Here is an 8,210-nt window from a genome sequence, read left to right as displayed (position 1 = left end):
GCATTTTGGTTATTGAGAAGAAGTTGTTTAAAGTTTTTAACATATTTGACCCCTGTGACCTTGAATATGGGTGAAGGTCATTTATTTGAACAAACTTTGTAGCACTTCATCTCAGCTTGCTACTGGCTAAATATCATCACTCTGAGCATTTCGGTTATTCAGAAGAAGTTGTTTAAAGTTTTTTTTAATACAATTGACCCACGTGACATTGAATATAATTGAAGGTCATTCATTTGAACAAACTTGGTAGCCCTTCACCCAAGCATGCTACTGGCCAAATATCTTCTCCCTGGGCATTTTGGTTATTGAGAAGAAGATGTTTAAAGTTTTTGACATATTTGACCCCTGTGACCTTGAAAATAGGTGAAGGTCATTTATTTGAACAAACTTTGTAGCCCTTTATCCAAGTTTGCTTCTGGCCAAATATTGACACCCTAGGCCTTTCGGTTATTAAGAAGAAGTCGTTTAAAGTAAAATATTGACGCCGGACGCCGGACGGACGACGGACTTCGTGCCAGGTGAGCTAAAAACCATCCCCATTTACAGTAATCCCCTGCCGCACATATACAGATGGTTTTCAATTTTTACACCTAAATTTGAAGTTGAAACCCCAAACCAAAAATTGTATTTATCGTAATTAATAACACATGCATGCCTTTCTATAAATATTTTTTACCCCTATTTTAGCTCACCTGGCACGAAGTCGTTTAAACAACTTCTTCTGAATAACTTACAGACCTAGGATAATGATATTGATATTTAGGAAGTAACGTGCCCTAGGATAAAGGGCTACATAGTTTTGTTAAAATGAATGACCTTTACCTATATTCAAGGTCACAGAGGTCAAATATGTTTAAAACCTTTAAAAAACTTCTCAATAACCAAGAGGCCTAAGATGATGCTATTTGACCAGTAGCATGCTGTAATAGAGGGCTACCAAGTTTGTTCAAATAAATGACCTTTACTTATATTCAAGGTCACAGGGGTCAAATATGTTTAAAACCTTTACACAACTTCTCCTGAATACCCAAGAGGCCTAGAACAATGATATTTGACCAGTATCATACTCAGATGAAGGGCTACCAAGTTTGTTCAAACAAACGACCTTCACCTATTAATGACCTTTACTTATATTCAAGGTCACAGGGGTCAAATATGTTTAAAACCTTTAAATAACTTCTTATTCAAATGAATTACCTTCATCTATTTTCAAATATGTTTAAATCTTTAAATGACTTGTTCTGAATATTCAAAAGGTCCAGGGTAATAATAGTTAGACAGAAATATGCCGGAATGGAAGGCTATAAACTTTCAAGGTCACAGGCGTCATGTTTAAATCATTTAATAGATTCAAATGGATCGAACACAGATATTTTGCCTGTAGCTATATATTAGTCCACTTTTAAGATTACAAGTGTGAGATTAATACCAGGTTAGCGATTCAGGCCCATTGGGCCTCTTGTTATTTGTACCGTCATCAGCACTGCCTCCAAACCCAGAACTAGTACACAGGCAGCAGCACTGCCTCCAAACCCAGAACTACCACATAGCAACCATACTGCTTTGTCAGCCTCCTTCCATGAGGTTATTAAAGAGGCTTTCCAGGCGGGCATGGCAGAAGCGAGGGCTTCCCTACATTAGCAGACTTTGCCTTCAGCAGCCTTAGGGGCCCCAGACCAAGTACATAATCAGGAGCAGGCATAGTTAAATATGGAGCATCCTACTACGTCGCAACAAGCGGAACCAGAGCAGCTGTCGGGGATACAACACCCACCCACTACTGGAAACATTTGGTGGGTTAAGCAGTGCCGATAATTTCATTACAGAGGTCGACCCCTCTTCCACAGACGTTTAAACATCATCAAGCATCCCCTTGGGGGATATGGTGAACATGAAATTGAAAGAATAAATCTGGGAAGATAAGTTTGTGGACAACGGGGACATACAAAACAAGCCTGTTAGTCAACAGGACCGTTTTGAAATGTTTGTAACGGATGGGGTAGATGGGTCGCCTTCTGTATATTGGGCTCAGAAATCTATGCCGAAGGTTTTATCCATTGATCAGTGGACAAACAAACTCAAATTTCCGTCAGCTAGACGCAATCCCCAATTCAGTGCCAATACATCTGGGCAAAAAAAGGGGAAAATGAAAGGCTTTTGCTGGAAATTTCAGGAGGGTCTTCCCTGTCTTGGGGGAAAAGCGTGTAAATTTAGGCATAAGTAGTCAGAAGGAGGAAATGAGGAAGAAAAATATATGTATAAAAGATATCTTTGCTTTTTTATATAATAAAATAAATGCATTCAAGATATTCTAATAAAAAGCAAAGTCCTTCAGCTGTTGCGGCTGCTGTTGTTGTGGCTGCTGCTGCTGTTGGTGTTGCTGACGCTTGTAAGGGTGCATCCTCTAAGTAAATACAGATAGACAGAAGAAGTGAGACGAAAAAAGGGAGTAATTCACCCACATCGTCTGGTCCCGGACAATAGGCCAGGTAGGATCGCATGCTTCAGCGAAACATACTGACACTTCTCAGCACCACAGTTAATACAAATTACAATGCAGTAACTGTATTGTATGTATATATATATGCGTACGATGGGACCATTGTCAAAGGAATACACACTTACAGGTACCATCCCATGCAAAAGTATATGTGGAATACAAATGCTATATTGTAAAGTCAAATGTATAATGCATATTGAATGTTACATGAGATAAATGAAGCTCATGAAAAAAAGGAGATAAGTCCCAATTGTAAAATAATTATACTGTTTGGTATAAATTATGAGTGATAATCCCTTATATATATAAAGGTCAAATGGGTGATTTTTGTACATAAATACAATCTGTTAATTTATACACAGTCCACTCATTCATATGCACATGTACGTATATATATAGATATGCCAATGTCTGGATAATTGCAGGATAGTCATGTCTGACTTTGTTCAAATTTTTATTAATTAATGTGTATAGTAAGAATTTATACAGAAATTAATTATCATAATGATTAAATATAATTATGAGGTAGAAATTGACTATCAAACAAGGGTACTGTGTTGTGTACAATTTTTAAATGCAGTAAAAATATACAGCATCATAGTACAAATTCCAATACATAAATGAATTGAAATTAACTTACAAGAAATTACTGCAGAGTTCTGGTTCCTCTCAGGATAGCTGCTTTTAAACTCTGTAGATACCTCGGCATATATGATGGGTTTATATGCACCCCATCTGATGCAAGGAACGGGAGGTCTGGGGTCCAAAAGCCTCGATGCTTCCAGAAGGTAATGTTTTGTGTGGGTTTTACTTTCCGATCCACATGTAGGTTGGTCGAGATGACTTTCTCATTGTAATTGCTTGATGTCGCCCAACGCTGACGCCACAGTGGTTGGCCGATGATAATGTGTCACGCACCTTTATATTGCAATAGATATTCGCAGAACTCAATTATATCATCTGATAATTGTGACGGGGTAATATGGTCCTTACACAAATCGTTCGACCCAATCTGCACGAACACTAAGTGTCTTCCGTGATGCACATATGGGAACTTGAGCAAGTCTGGATGATTTTATAGTCTTCCAACGTCAGACCTCCCTGCCCCTTGAATGTCACTCTGAAATCGGTCGGATATAATTTCAAATTTGAAAATTCTTCCCATTTACAAAAAGTTTGTAACCTCCGCACAAATGAGTGACCCAACACAATTACAGACTGTTCCATCGGTCATCAAAATGAATGTTTACATCTCGAAGCCTGACTCAAGTCCCTGGCGTACGTACATCGCGCACCGTGTCGATCACTAGCAACTTGTAAAATTGGAAATTACATCGTACTTACACGCATCTATTTGGGATCCATTGATGATTACACTAGCACTGTTCCCTATAGAAACTCGAGATGCAAAGCTCGGATATGTAAGCCTGAGAAATTGAACAAATAACGATGTATTTCGTGCCTTGATCGAAAAGCGTGGGCGCTTTGTTGTGATCAAATATTTAGAAGAACCACGTGATACCAAGCAGAGTCGGTGATTGGCTAATCCCGACGACAAGGCAAATCTAATCAAAAGTTTTGGCGCGTAATTATGAAGACCCCCCCCAAAACTTATACATAGGCTTATTAGATGTAACCACATAAATGTATTTATCTATAATAAATTGTATATCTGTGATTACCTATTAACAAGCTCTCCTGAAATTTAATTGAAATGATTTGCAGTCGCGATCGACAGCCGTGTTGTTGGGGGTTTTTTTCACTCACCAGTACGTGGCGTACTGCATTGTCATAACTACATACTGATTTGACCGATAAGGGATTATAAAAAAATATGTTTATACTAGAAGTGTGGACGTTCAATACATCCTCTTCAAATCTACTCAAAGGGGAAAAAAATCAAAGCAGACTATTTTTACGATGCTTCATTTAATAAATATTGACATAATTCACGAGGTTATTATCGATCACGTGTTACGTAGTACTACGTTTAACGCGAGATCAACATGAAAGTGAGCCGGGGAAAAAACATGCTGTACGCATAGGCGATTTGAAAAAAACTAACAGAACTTACATGGAACGGAGCTTAAAATTGAACAACTACATTTTCGTATTAGCATGGGGAAAACGTCTGTATACGTCTCACCACGTACAGGAAAGTTACTCACTCACGCACTAAGGGACTCCTGAGTGTTATTGTCAGAGCACTGGGGGTCAGGACTGAGTGCAGCAAACATGTTCGTGTGTTGGTCTTGCTTACCCCGTTTCCGATTTCTGTTGTCACTAGATGCAGAACGCTTAGGGTTTAGGCGATTTAAGAGAGGAGCTAGCAAAGTCAAGCTTGTTTAGACAAACATGCGCAACAGGTTGTCAAACTCCATGCTACAAAGTCTTCTGCAGAATGGGATAAACGGCCCCAGAGTTGCTCAGAAGAGCCAAATTGTGGTGGAAGCTGTGACTCTGTGGCAGACAGGAGACGGCTCCCTAAACAAATGAAGGACCAACCATCAAGACCTGTTGCAGTTGTCTTTATGGAAATGGAAACACAGACAGAGTCAACAGCACCACTTGTTCTTCCTGAAACCTCTAGGCCATAGCTATCCAAATACAGACCTTGGTCCTGAAGAAAAAGAACATGATGAATCAGAAGGAATGGAGAGAGCCTTACTGCAGCTAAAAATGGCAAAAACCATCAAAAAGGCTCAATCATGTTTCTGATGTCAACCTCTGCAGATTCTGGTTGTTTCAGTGAATGAATGAAGATATGATTTAGGAAATGGTTAATTACAACACTCAAACGTGCTCAAATGTCACCTACAGTTATCTACAATTTTAAAAACAGACCCCGGTGATGCTTGGGTGAATATACCTGGACCCCAACTCTCTTCCTTCCAGGATTCCAGACTACATACGGCTTATTGTGCTCTGCATATTGTAGACATTGTAACCCATTATTCCTACAGTGTGCTCTACTTATAGTAATGACAGTTTCTCGGTGACCTCGCAAATTGTTGGGTACCGTGCCAGATACTTATTTAACTAGTAGTACTAGCGTTGTGAGCTATATCACTCCTGCCTGACCAGTCCAGCGACATTGAGATATAGTCAACCACGTGGCGGCTTGCAAGACCAAGACAGAAGGTAGTTATTACGTCATTGGTGTCAGAAGTGCTAGGTTAGCATTGCCTTTTAGTGTGTAATATTATTCGCGCTGTATCTCTGATAATTCAACAGTTTTGAGTCGGAATTTTTCTGAGTTTTACCTGTTGTAGTAGTCACGTGGTCAAGCGGTTTTCAGGAACTATTCCGATATTTACCAAGCAGTAATTTAATAATAAACAAACATGGTCCAACGGGATTTGGTTAATATCAACACGGCAACAGAGTTGGAAATGAGGCAACTGCCAGGCATAGGGCCAAAGAGAGCGGCCAGAATTATGGAAATTCGGTTGCAGTGTGGGTACGTTTCAATGCCCAAATTTACGGCGGTTTTTGGTGGTGAAAAGACGGACTGGGACCTAGTAAATAGATTTTGAGGACAATATCCCTGTGCCGGACAGACAACGTTCTGAGTCGCAAGTAACATCAGATATAATACTTCCACACCCCAACAAGGGACACAGGACCTAGTAGCCCCACCAGTGAGGGAACCCATATATGGCCGATTTACCCCAGGTTCCAAACAGAATGGTATCAGGGGGCGAGGGTTTGTTTGTTTGTTTGTTTATGTTTAACGGCCCATCGACGGCTGTGGTCATTTAGGGCCATGGTGATTTATTTATTTATTTTACTTTTTTAACAAACATGTGAATAGCGAAGATAAAATCAGATAAAATGGTTCATTTTAAAAGTATTCGCATTGTATGTGTAGATAATAAAAAAATAAATAAAAGGGAGTTAAAATAATAAAAGAGATAACGAATAGATGATATGGAATATGCGATATATATATAACGTCAAAAATGATAAGGTGGGTTAAAAGACATCAGAGTCTATAAAATAGCCCGATGTCTTTCAAATAGTTAAATAATGCCTTCGAATCCACGGAACTGAAAAGTGTTTTCATATCCGGGACTCGGAAGTAGTTATCACGAATGTGTTTAAAATCGGAACATTCTATTAAAAAATGCTCCACTGTAAATGGAGTGTCACATGCGTGGCATGAAGGTATATCTTCTCGTTTTAAAAGGTACGAATGAGTAGGATATGTGTGCCCAGTGCGGAGCCGAGCGAGGACAACTTCCTCTCTACGATCTTTCCGACTGGGAATAGATGTTTTAAGTTTCGGTTGTATCTTAAAAAGTTTGTTGTTGGTCTCCAGAGACCAGCGTTTCTGCCATTCATTTTGAATGGCTGTACGAATAGTAGGTTTAAAATCTGTGTATGGTAGTTTGATATTTGTTTGTTCGAGATTCAATGCATTTTTTGCTTCCCTGTCAGCAAATTCGTTGCCTTTTATTCCGACATGGCTCGGAATCCATAGTAAAGTTATTTTAGACTTTTTTAATATACGAGATATTCGAAGAGCAAGGTTTTGTACGATTGTGTTTTTAGGATCTCGTAACTGTAAACTCTGTAGGACAGATAGAGAGTCTGAACAAATAATTGCCTTTTTAATGCGGTGTTCATCGATATGGTCGAGGGCCAAACCAATGGCGCATGCTTCAGCAGAAAAGATGGAGGCGCCGTCTGGTAGTCGGACTGAAGTGCAAGTATTGGCAGTACAGCAGGCTGCTGCCACTTTCTCACCTTCTTTGGAGCCATCGGTGTAAAGTTGTGTATGAGAAGGGTAATTCGAAATGCATTCCCGAAAGGAGGATTTGTGTTCTTCGGGCATAACACTTGATTTCCCTCGCTCATGTAATGTAAAGTTAAAATCGGGGGTTTGAATGGTCCACGGAGGAACATCAGATATGTTAAATTCAGCTATGTCCGTCAATTTTATGTTGAGTTCTTGCAGGAAATTCAAAATTCGGATACCAAATGTTGGCAGAAGTTTTTGGTTTTGCGTAAATATGTTTTGGTATTTGGGGTTGAATACTTGGTTGAAAGCAGGATTTTTAGGGTTTGATTTTAATTGAGTTGCAAATTGTAATGAAAGTTTTATTCTTCTGTCATAAAGGGATGGTTCATTTGCTTCCACGTACAGGCTTTTTACAGGTGTTGTTCGAAAAGCTCCCAGGGCAAGACGTAGCCCTTGGTTATGGATTGGATCTAGCATCTGAAGGTACGAACTGCGCGCTGACCCGTATACCATAGAACCATAATCCAGTTTTGTTCGAATAAGTGATCTGTATAGGCGCAAAAGCATTTCACGATCCGCTCCCCAATCAGTATGAGAAAGGACTCGTATAATGTTTAACGCCTTGGAACACTTATCCTTCAGATACTTTATATGTGGTATGAAAGAGAGTTTCGAATCAAAAATGAGGCCGAGAAATTTAGTCTGTTCAACAACAGGAATTCTAGTGCCATCGAGTGTTAGATTTGGGTCATTGTGTGCTTTTCGTTTTTGACAGAAATGCATGCACACAGTTTTGGATTTAGAGAATTTGAAGCCGTTTTCGTCTGCCCAATTTTGTAGTTTGTTTAAACTCTGTTGAAGTTGTCGTTCTATCGTGTGCATGTTCTTAGATCTGTAACAGATCAAGAAGTCATCCACAAATAACGACCCTTCTGTTGATTGACCAAGACATTTGACTATATCATT

This window comes from Mizuhopecten yessoensis, unplaced genomic scaffold (assembly GCF_002113885.1).
Source record: "Mizuhopecten yessoensis strain PY_sf001 unplaced genomic scaffold, ASM211388v2 scaffold10007, whole genome shotgun sequence".
Lineage (NCBI taxonomy): Eukaryota > Metazoa > Mollusca > Bivalvia > Pectinida > Pectinidae > Mizuhopecten > Mizuhopecten yessoensis.
Note: the sequence above shows the minus strand (reverse complement) of the source record.